This window comes from Dipodomys merriami, unplaced genomic scaffold (genome assembly GCF_024711535.1).
Source record: "Dipodomys merriami isolate MVZ:Mamm:240054 unplaced genomic scaffold, mDipMer1.0.p SCAF_18, whole genome shotgun sequence".
In the NCBI taxonomy this organism is placed as follows: domain Eukaryota; kingdom Metazoa; phylum Chordata; class Mammalia; order Rodentia; family Heteromyidae; genus Dipodomys; species Dipodomys merriami.
In genome coordinates this window covers 20,845,014-20,857,331 of record NW_027203159.1, presented here as the reverse complement: position 1 = coordinate 20,857,331, position 12,318 = coordinate 20,845,014, and positions in this window count along the sequence as shown.

The window sequence follows — 12,318 nt, the reverse complement described above, 5'->3', positions numbered from 1 at the left end:
ATTCTTCCTACAACTGCACAGAGAACCCACACTCAGGTCCAGCTCTGAGGCAAGCCAATTGCATGCTGAGGGGCTCTGGGCATGCGCACAGCTGTTGTCCACTAGGCCTTGACCAGGACTGGCCTTTAGCCAGGCTGTACCAGCCAAACCATGCCCCAAAGCTGGACCCCTGAGGCGTAGCACGCCCGGAGCATTGTGCACAGCAAGTGCGGTCATTTTCCAAACATACCAAGCCTCAATGCATGGGCCTGTTATAGGAAGAGATTTAGAGCAGGTCCCAGGCCTAACCCATGACCAGTTGTAGCACAAGTATCCAAATGCAGGATCCAAGGATCCAAATGCAGATGGTATCTTTCCAAAGAATTTCCAGAATTGACAGTGGGTTTGCTTCTAGAAAGAGGACCAATGGACAAGGATGAGCTACTAATGCACGAATACATTCTATTTTATTTATTTATTTATTTGGCCATGCTGGGTGTTGAACTCAGGGCACTTCACCAGTCCCTTTGCATGTTGGCTATTAAGATAGTGTCTTGTGTTATAGCTAAGGCCGGGACTGTGATCTTCCTATTTCTAGGTCTCTGAATTATTGAGATGGCAGGTACATCATGCCACCAGATCTTGTCAGTGGCAAAGATGGAGTCTCACAAACCTTGTTGGGTCTTTGTTTTTTGTTTTTAGTCCAGGATGGTCATGAACTTCAATCCTCAGATCTCTGTCTACTAAGTAGCTACAATTACTGGAGGCTTGAAACATGGTGACTTTCTCTTTTGAACTTTGGTTCTAATGGAGACAATAAACTATTCGGTAATAACATTTACATTAAATAAATGACAAGTATAGCTTTCAGGATTCTACCCTAGTCCAATAGAATCCAAATATCCAGAGAGGATATAGGGCTTGAAACAAGTGTCCAAAGGGAGTCTAATCAGGATGATGCCTCCTGCCCAATCAGGAGGCTAGTCTTATAAGTAAGAAAACAGCATCAGCCAGTGCCAGTGTCTCACACCTCAGAAGGCTGAGATGTGCACACACAGTTAAAGCTAGCCTGGACAAGAAAGTAGGTGACACTACCTCCAATTAACTACCAAAAAGTGAGAAATACAGCTATGTCTGAAGTGGTAGAGCACTTAGCCTTGAGCACAAATGCTCAGACAGTGCCCAGGCCCTGAGTTCAAGCCCCAGAACTGGCACAGAAAATGAAAACCAAACAAAGCAAAATAAACACCCTGAGTTCCAGGAAAGTGTAGACTAAGCCAGTCACACAGCTTCTTAAGAGCAGAACAGCAAGCCAAAGCCAGGCTCCCAATGTACAGATTTCCAAATTATAGTAACTGCCAACTTCTCCTCCTTACAACCCCCAGCATCTTGGCCCCTCCATACAACAAAGGCTTTTCCTGTATCAGGTGTCATACCCTTCAAAACCTCTGCTTTCTTCAAGCTCTTCTGGCCAGCTGAGTGATGGCATGTTTGATTGGGTGCTCACAGCCTACAGAGATATTCCGGGAAGCTTCTGGAGAAACTCTACAGCTATCCACTGATATAAGGGATTGAGAAGGGTGCTATTTTCTTCCCAAATCATACCCCAAGAGATAGAGGAAAAATAGCATTGGACTAAAGTCTATTCCAAGACCTGGCTTTGAAGGTTTGCCCAGTGGAAGGGTTTCCCACTGTGGCTTCTTTTCTATCTGGGGGGGGGGGATAGAGGGGAGTTGGCATGAGATTCAATGATCCCCAAGTCCTTTGTACCTTTTAAGATTCTAATATACAGGCGCTATGGCTCACACCTGTAATCCTAGCAATTCAGGGGGCTGAGATCTGAGGATTGTGATTCAAAGCCAGCCCAGGCAGAAAAGTTTGTGAGACTCTCATCTCCAGTTATTACCACCAGAAAACTGGAAGTGGTAGAGAACTAGCTTTGATCAAAAGAGTTCAGGGACAATGCCCAGGCCCTGAGTTCAAGCCCCACAAGTGACCAGAATAAGAAAAGTATGCATACTATTTATATTATATATTATATGTATTTATGCAATTTCATATTTATATAATATATATTATACAATCACTGCCTAGATCATTTTTCTATAAGTTTTTGTTTTAAACATGGGCACCTGTTGCCTAGGAACATGGAGGGGGGTAGTGCCCAGCTGTGAGGCTCTCTCCTGCAAGCAAGTCTGGGTGGACCACATCTGGCAGGTTGGGACACAGGACAAACTCCTGGCTGCCCAGTTCACACCTGGACCTGGACTCCACAGGCTGAGCCCTACCACCCCCTGTCATGCCCCCTAGTGGGCAGCCATGGCCAACCCCACACATGGGCTCTCCTCTCCTCCCAGCCCAATTTGGTGGCACTGTGGAACCATTGCTGTCATACAGATGTGTGACTCAACCCAGTGGAAGTAAGCCCCATCTTGCAAAGCCATAATGGCCTTCAAAGTGGAAAAGAATTTAAGTGGAAGGTGTGGGATCACCTCTAATTAGAGAACAGGCTCAGAAGGTTACCCAAACATTTCTGAAAAATGTGTTGAATTGACAAGACTGGAACTGTGGTTTAAGTTTCCTGAAAAGAATTCTTGACATACTTATTTTTGACAAAGCCCTTCATATTACTGAGAGGAAATGGGGGAGGGAGCGGGGAATTAGACAATTGTTTCTAATATGCATGTGGTTTGGGCACTGATATATTTGTTATCTTTGGGGGAGGGGATAAAATGTCAAATCACAATCTTGGGTCATCACACATTCAAGCCAAGCCCTCAAAAATGGAGTGAGTTTCCAATGTGAGTTTATCTTCCTTTGGGTTTGAAAGGTTATCAATAAGTCTGTGGGCAAGCCTGTTATCTAGCTTATAAGAATAACAGTCTCTTGTGGGAATGAAACAAAACAAACAACCAAGAGAACTGTCCTGGCCACTTTTTAGTTTTTCTATCCAGCCCGCATTAGGCGTGGTCAATGTGACTTCACCTCTTCTGGGGAGAAGGTCCCAGCTACAACATCTGGCCACAGGAACCTCTGGCTGCTACTACTGTAAAGTCATCTCTCTGGCTTTGTGGATGGCTGTTTGTTTGGTTTGTTTGGTTGGTTTTTTAGAACATTCTTTCTTTAGAAGAGGATACTCAGGAGAGAAACACAAAAGCATGCAATGCCTTGTGTGCCTCTTCATGTTTATACAAAATAATATATAGCCAGATGCTGGTGGCTCACGTCTGTAATCGTATCTAGTCAGGAGGCTAAGATCTGAGGATCGCCGTTGAAAGCCAGCCTGGGTAAGGAAAGTCTGAGAGACTCTTATTTCCAATTAATCACCAGAAAACCGGAAGTGGCACTGTGGCTCAAGTGGTAGAGCGCTAGCCTTGAGCTGAAGAGCTGAGGGACAGCACCCAGGCCCAGAGTTCAGGCCCCACGATCGACAAAAAATAATAATTATTTTTTTGATGATTCTGTCTTCTATTCAAGTGCATTTAAGGAGGGTTGGGGGGAAGGGTACAGAACTTGAAGGAAAAAAGGTGAAAAAGTGCATCCGTAGAGCTCACTGGACACTGATTGAAAGTGAACTATACAACATATGAGCAGAGATGGGAGGGAGAAACTGGGAGACACTGAAGGGAAGATAGTATACAAAAGGAAATATACTCATACCTTACTCCTGTACATCACCTTTATAATAACAATAAATTATTGTTTTGAAAAAAGAGAATCACCCAGATACCTTCCTAAGGACTGTTTAATATTTGAAAATTCATACCAGACAAATCATTGTCACCCCCTAAATAAAGACCTACCATGTTTCTCAATATTATCTTGTGCTTTAAGAAAGCCCTGGATCTCAGCAGGTGGGCAGGCACAGACGTGTGGTTTTCTTTCTTTCTTCACTGATTTACTGCTTCTAATCTTAGTTCTAAGTGAATCTGAATGCAGGTAATCCTCTGCCTGCCATTCACATAGAGTCTGTCCCCTAAGGAAATGTGACATGTACAACTTCTTCAGGAGTACTAATTTACTTATTTTGATGTATTTATGCTATTATTTGCTTGGGCTTACTGTGGGGGAAGGTTCTCATGTCCATTGACTGGTGCATGTGGTGCATAAGGATTTCCATTGGCTAATTTTTTTCAAGCAAGAGGCAGAGCACTTTGGAATCGTCTGGTCCACTGGGAAACTGTTTATATTATTGATATGTTCTTCTCTCCAGAATTAAGAGTGTGTTGAATCTGAAGTTAGGAGACTGAGAGGCTGCTGCATGAATGACCCCATCTCCATGTCTGTCCCCAGTCTTTGTCTGACAAGCTTGTCTGCACAGGCCCAGGCCAATGCTGGGCGGGGGCAACGTTTCAGGCTATGATAGTGTTTGTGGGCATCATACTTCCCGCAGGGACACCAGGGAACATGAGCTAATTGTATGAACAAGGGGCATGTGGATTTGATTCCAGCTTACACAGATCATGTTGTGAGTGAAGGAAGACAATTTAAGGAATGGAGACTGGGGCCTCAGCTGTGCAACAGACTCTCCCTTTGGGTTTGCTGAACTCTGACAAGCTAAGTGCTATTGGTTCTTGTTCTTTATACCCAGCTCCCTCTGCGGGGTTCTTATGAGTTGTCACTCTATGTTACCAAACTAGAAGATCTGGAGAAAGTAGACTCTCAGTTTGTAAGTTAGATGAATTTATCTGGAATCAGAAAGAGGCCTTCCCAAGGCCCCCAGAAGCCCTCATTTAGCTGCAATTAGAACAGGGACTGGAGGACTATTATATTTTCCAGCCCACCCAGCCCACAAGTGCCTGAGTTGTTATACTGGTGTGTATGTGTGTTTCTGTATGTGTGTGGTGTGTGCATGTATGGGTGTCCTGGGGCTTGAATGTAGGGCCTTAGTGCTCTCCTTGAGTTTTTCTGCTCCAGGCTAGCACAGTATCATTTGAGCCACAGCTCCATTTCTAGCTTTTTGGTGCTAAATTGGAGATGAGAGTCTCAGACTCCCCTGCCCAGGCAGTCTTCCACAGTCCTTAGATCTCAGCCTCCTAAGTAGGTAGGATGACAGGTATGAACCATCAGTGCCTGGGTAAAGTTGGTATACTTTTAATAATGCCCAGGATAGAAAAATATGGATCCAAAAGACATGGAAAGCTATGCTGTAAATTAGGCAAGTCAAGCCTATTCAAAAATTATCACCAATTTCTCAATGGCAGGAAGGTGTCATATTGCTAGACTAGAATTGGATGGAAACTTCAAGGATTGCAAGTGGGGAAATGTGCTGGCTCAAAATGTGGGGACCACTCCCCAATAACTCACCTCTGAGAAGACAGAGAAAGCCAGTAAGTGATGGCTGATCTTACAGTTCCTATTTACAACTGCAAAAAACATCCTGTAAGGTTGTCAGCCTTTGACTTCATTTAAATTCAATAGGAATAGAGCTACTGTGCAAAGCCAGGAGCTTCTCAAACATGAGTCATACTGCCCAGGGCATTGACAATAGGCCTGGCCAACTCTACATTTCAGTCTCCATCAGGCACTTTGAATGACATTTGTCAATGAACATTTGTCAATCAAAGTGCATCCATGGAGTTAAATTTGCCACACAAAACTGGATGCATAAGGATTTTTAAATGATGCAAACAAACAGGTTTGCATTGACCTGAATGCTTTCTATTAGGAAATACCCCCTAACCTGGGTGCTGGTGGTTTATGCCTGTAATCCAAACTACATGTGAAGCTGAGATCTGAGGACTGAAGGTTGAAAGCCAGCCTGTGCAAGAAAGAGCATGAGAATCTGTATCTCCAATTAATCATCACTAAGCTGGAAGTAGAGCTCTGGCTCAAGTGGTATAGCACTAGCCTTAAGAAATACAAGTTCAGGGAAAGCATTTAAGCCCTGAGTTCAAGCCCCAGGACCAGCATGCATAAGCACGCACACACACGTGCGCACGCGCACACACACACACACACACACACAAACACACACACACAAACACACACACAAACACACACACAAACACACACACACACACACACACATGCACACACCTTCCAGCAACCCAGCACAGCACCCAGCAGTACTCTGTAACACAGACTTAACAAACACAGTCCAGTACTCCAAAGGGGTACACAATATAAATGCTTTATTGCTAGCACAGAGGTTTCTTTTGAAGCAAATTAAAAGAAATAAATCTTCATTTTCACATTGTATACTGTAGTTCAAAGTAACTAGTTGGTTAGTGGTGGGTGCACTCGGCCGCACTAAAGTATGGCATTCTATGGTAGAGCTTGGAGCGCATAAACAAAGCCATCAGCTGCCCAGTGCACTGTTGTTTGTATATAATGGGGAATAAGGGTAAGGGGAGGGTTATAAATAGCAAACCAGTATGGTTAGAAAGCAGGAAACCATTAAATACAGAAGACTATAATATGTATATATCTATGTCGCCCCGATTCCACATACTGGAGTTTACCTTAGGTCTTTTTAAAATAGCTGATCTTCATCTAGATTAGGGACTGGCATGGAGTGGAGAGAGAAGAAGGGGAGGATGTGAATGCTGCCCACACCAAACTAGGGGGTTAACTGGAAAGCGGAGGAGTGAGGCTGGGAGGGAAGGGAGACAGCTTGGCTCACACCTCTCCCGCTGGCTGAAGCTCACTTGTTGAGGCAAGCACGTGCATGGATGAGGCCCTGTTTGTGACACAGCTCTACTGACATGCCAGTCATGGCACACTGCAACCCTGCAAATGCAGAAGGAAATCCACAGGCTTGGCCAGGTTGCCCAAGGTCACTGTGAAGGACTGAGGATACAGGATTTGGGTATGCTGGGCGGGAATTGCACCACAGGCTTGGAAATGGCAGGTGCAGAGGGAGGCATTGAAATAATGTGAAATAATCCACGTAAGAATTGTCAGTCAGCATTGGAAACTGGGTGATTTCTGCAGGGCATCCGGGCTCCCCAGTTTCTCAAAGCTACTTAAAGATTGTTTGGAGGGGGGAGGGGGTGATTTGCAGAGAAGATTTGGGAAAGATCCATCTATGAAAAACAAGGTCTATGGCTTTGCTTTATTCTAGAATTACCAAGAAAGGATCTGTCTCTGTCTCTCTCTCTCTCACACACACACACACAGAGCAAAGCTCAGAAGCTGTGAACACTGCCTGATGACCTCTCATCTCCATCATCACCTTTGAGGGGAAGTAGATGAAACAATCAAGAAAATGTGTTATTCATCTATCTATCTATCTATTTTCTTGATAAAATCATCTGCTGCAGGATATATGGCTTGGTTCCTTATCTTAGCTATGGTGAATAATGCTGCGATAAGCAGTATTGTGCAAGTAGCTTTAGTGTGGCCTTATTTGTGATTATATATATGAATTCTATCCATGCTTCCATCAGTAAGAATGTCACAGATCCATTTGTTAGGAAATGCAAAGACTTGGGAAAAATTACATTAATTGATGTTAGTCAGACCCAAAGAGACATAGGTCCCATGGTTTCTGTTATCTACAACAATTAGTATATGACTACGACAAACACAAGAGGTCATATGTTATATGGCCATATGCACATAAGCTGATGCTGTTCTATTTATTTTATTCATAATGTATTATGAGATATTTTTGGTTTCTATGTTCTTCCTCCATGGTATAACCCCTGTTGTCACTGAATTTTATTTCATTGTCCTTCATCTTGTATATAAATTTTTCCTAATTTAGGGAGGGTAAAGGAAATAACAGAATGGCAAATGGCTCGTTTTAACATGGGGATGGATAAGACACTATGTTGAAAACAAAGTATACAACTTTGGGAAGGGGAGGGAGGAGTTGGGGAGTTGGATAGGAAAGGAATGCAGAGGATAAACAAGGAGGTGTAACAACGCTGAATAGAAAATTGGCTCATGTAACCGTAAACCCTCTGTACAGTATCTTTACTACAAATACACACACACACAAAGTGTGGGAAATCAATTCACAGTGTTGGACTACTGAAAGCTCGTGCATGTCTCTTCCACAAAATTATAGTCTAACAATGCATAGTAAGAGAAAGTGTGATATTGTCTTCTGGTTCAGGTCGCCAGTAAGTATTTCTGTTTTCATATAGGGAAGTAAGGCTGGCTTTCCTAAGTTCATTAAACAGAAGTGAGGATTATTGGCTACATCACAATAATGATGGCCCCACATAGACAAGACTCTACACAGAAGTATCAATTGCTGTGGACAACCCATGTGTGGGATATCCTCCATTGTGGGGAGAAGGGATACTGAAATTGGTGAATTCAGTTAACTTTAGGAGACAGTTAACAGTTCCTTGCCCTAAATTCCTTCCTCCATATCTTTGCATGCTATATTTGGCCTTTAGATGTGACTGGGACATTTTTCTCTTAATAGATTTTTTTCTATCTACCCCTGACATCTCAAGATGTATTTATTAAAATTTTCTCCAAGTAGGCAGTTTGTCCATGATGAAAAACAAATTTTGACTGAAAAATATGGAATTTGTTCTGTTCAAATATATTGCTTGGTATAAATGACTATAATCTGTGAAGTAGACAGAGAAATCAGTTCGTGTGTGTCTAGCTACAAAAAGATCTGGAGATGATTATGTCCTACCTGTTTACTTTTTATTTCATTAAAGAAATCACATTTAAGACATCTGATTTTGAAGTATTTAGTCAGGGTTATTCTCCTAGAATTTTTCTTTCCACAGAATTTGCTGACATTTATCTACCTGTCACAATGGAAGACGGTACACGGTTTTAGAAATTATTTACGTGGTTAAGTTCACCTTTCTTTCTTCATTTATTGAATCACAGAATGTATAAACACAGGAGTAGACAGAACAGGGTAGATAGCATTACTCCTGATGGGCTCTGAAGTTTTAGACATGGTGATAATTATAACTGAATTTTTATATGCCTGATTGAGATGTAAGAAAGCAATTAAATTATGGCCCTTTTCTTTATTGAATTTTAAAAATGCAGGTAAATCATATAAATAAGAACTATCTAAAATGAAGTGACAGTACATCAGAAGGTAATTTATACAGTAATATGCTGTCTTATTTGGAATCTTCATTCTCCTAGTAAGGATTTCTAAGATATTGTATCAGTCTTAAAGGGAATAACAGAGAAGTTTTATATTTTCCCCAGTATATTCCTTTTATCCAAAATGTATTTTTTAATTTTCAGAGGAATCTATAGATCCTGAGAGGTTATTGAAGTTTCCCTATGATAAAAATCACAAAATCAGGTCGTGCAGGTTGCCATTCCATCTGGTGAAGTGCAGAAAGGTAAAGTTTCAGTGGGAAATATTGGTTCCACATACAGTCTTCAGTTCATGGACAAATTAGGGTATCTTTTTAAGGAAAACTTTGGAAAAGTGTGTGAAAAGTGTAAGAGAGTATGTGGGAACACATGTCATTGAGAGCCTTTTGTATTTCTTCTGAAATCTCAGCAGAATGTAATGGAAACCATGCCAGTGGAAGTTCAACTTGTGTATTTCTAGAGAGGAGGCAAGATGTTTTGTGTTGGAAAATTATTCTAACTTCTGTTTGTCAGATTTCACAAACTTTGGAGTTGGTTTCCTTTTACTCACCATTGCCTAATGATGGAATGATAATTACATTCTTAAAAGTTAAATGATAATATATTAAAACATCCACTCTATTATCATAAGACCGTAATTCAGCTTGAATCCTTTAGGTTCCAGGCCGTGATTTTTAACAGATATCATGGAGAGATTCATTATTTCTCTTTCTATGCTAGGACATTCATCACAAAATTGTTGTTAGTTTGATCAAAAACCTCACAATATTTGAAGGTTTACAGAATTGTGTGTAGAAAATTAATTTTTCTTGATTTATCACTGCTATAGTAAGTTCTGTGCTGTATGAGAGATACGGTTTCAGCTGTTGTCTTTTGTAAAAAATAAAAACCTGTGATGACCCACCATTTGGCATTTTTTAAAAAATATCCTTTTCTATCACCCTTTGTATACATTTATTAGGTAAATATAAGTAAACATCATTTCAGTAAACAGAGGCAAAAATTCTTATTATGTGTATGTTTCTAAAATTTGATAAAAATTTCTTGGAGCTCAAACTGGTTTCCATATATGAAATCATATCAATGAAAGAGTTTGAGATCTGAGTATCATTTTTTGATAGAACCTGAACACAAGGTTCATAGAAACTCTTATATGAGCTATCAAATGAGAAAAGATGAATTGCTCTGGATAATTAACTAACCTATCAAGCCATCCACCAACAACCCAATCAACCTACCAACCAACCAAATAACCCACTGCCCAACCATTTGACCAACCCATCTTTTCTGAGTAAGGTCAGATCTGCACCAGAGGTAATCACAATTGTAATCTTGCCTGTGATGGGACCCAAACCCCTAAATCTCATTCTATTCCTGTAACTGCCATGTATCTCCTACCCTACCTACTCCCTCTCCTCTTCTCTGGGCATCTTGATCCTGGCACATCCTGTTGTCACTGGTTTCCTATGGCTATACAACAAACTCTTAAATATCAGGCCTAGAGTCTTTTGACTAAAATATATAACTCCTTCATCAAGAATAGAAAGAATTTTACAGATTGAAAAGTATGGAATAAAATATAAAATCCTACTGCTAATGTGAACCCATAGGTGGGAGAATGTGTCATTTTGATGTCCTATCCTTAGCTAAACCTTATTTCTTCTTATGCTTCAGTGAAGAATTGCAAGGATTTATATATAAGGGTTAATTGTACAGAGTTTTCATCAAAACATTGAGTGTAATTTGGACCCATTGAAGTTAAAATATTGACAATGGAACTCTATTTTATTTTGAAGAAAACCTCTTAATTGTAATGCTTCATGGAAGTAACTGTACCCTTTACAGCTGAGAAATATGATTACCTTGTGCTGCACTAGGACAGCATACATATTAGGGTCTTTTAGAAGCAAACAATTTTGAAATTCCTATGTTGTGAGTTTAGAAAAATCAATCAAGTTGTTATTGTACCTATTATACAAGTGCACCACCGTTCAGACCATCATAGCAAAAGGAATAAAACTGCATGTTTGAAAGGCAACAACACTTCTTTTTTTTGTGAAAATACTGTACAGAGGGGTTACAATGACATGGGCAAGATAATGAGTACATTTCTTATCAAACATTGTTGCCTCCTCCTTTGTTTCCCCTTCCCATCCCTTCCCATCCTCCCTCCCTACCCCCGCCCACAACCCCGTCCCGGCCAAAGTTGTAAAGTTCATTTTCTCCTCAGTTAGCACTTTCTTCACTATAAAAACTGTCATATCATCCTTCCCATAACGTTGTAATATGGTAGACAATTGAATAGAAAATCTAGTATGCTTACTACCTTTTCTCGGGGTGATGACAGGCTCAGGTAGAAACAACATGGTCCTAAATTGAATAAGAAATGATCAGAGAAGAAAATACTTGAAAATATCAATGCATCTAGAATCCATTGTCTCTCTTACAAAATGGATGAGGTTTTATATTGTCAAGCAACACAAATTACATTACTCCAAATAGAATAAATGCTTATGAAGAATTCTTGGCAAGCCCAATTACTGTTCATTTGTTCATGTATTTGCCACTTAACAATGTCAGTGAGATAGATTTGTTGCTTTGACATTCCATAGATCAAAACTTCAATGTATTTTGTGACCAAAATTACACTATTAGCTGCTCCTTCCCTGATATAAATTAATTTTAAGAAAATAAGAAGAACATTCAGATGAGGTAATTCTGATTTGAAGTAGTTTGGATAATTGAATTTCTTATTGGTGCTAGTGAAAATGTACTTGAATTCTGTCAACAATCTCAGGATCACCAAGTCAGAGAACAGTGGAAAATTTTGTTTATAGTGAGCATAATATGTGGATATTAGCACAGGAAGATTGTTTTTCATTTATCCTATTTCTTTACTTTCAATTTTGACAGATGAGTCATCAGAAAACAGGATTTTCTTTACCTGTTGTTGTCAGAGGGTTTGATTGTGCCCCAAACAAACTTGGTTTAGGTTATTCCAAAGATTCTACCAAAGGGATAAACACATACTTGGTTGAGGTGCTAGATTAGATTGGCTCTAACATTACACATTGATAAAATAACAAGGATGATGGACTTTAGAGCTTTACAAGAAACATTTAGGTTGATAATAACCATTGAAAAGAAAGACGTTTTGGCCATCGTATAAGAAAAACATTTAGATGTTTGACATGGTTTTCAATCATTTAGGACTGCATATCTTCACATGTATTATTGATATCAGCATACAAGACAATCCAAGTAGAACAAAGCATTTTAATTTCACTCCTAAAGGAAGAA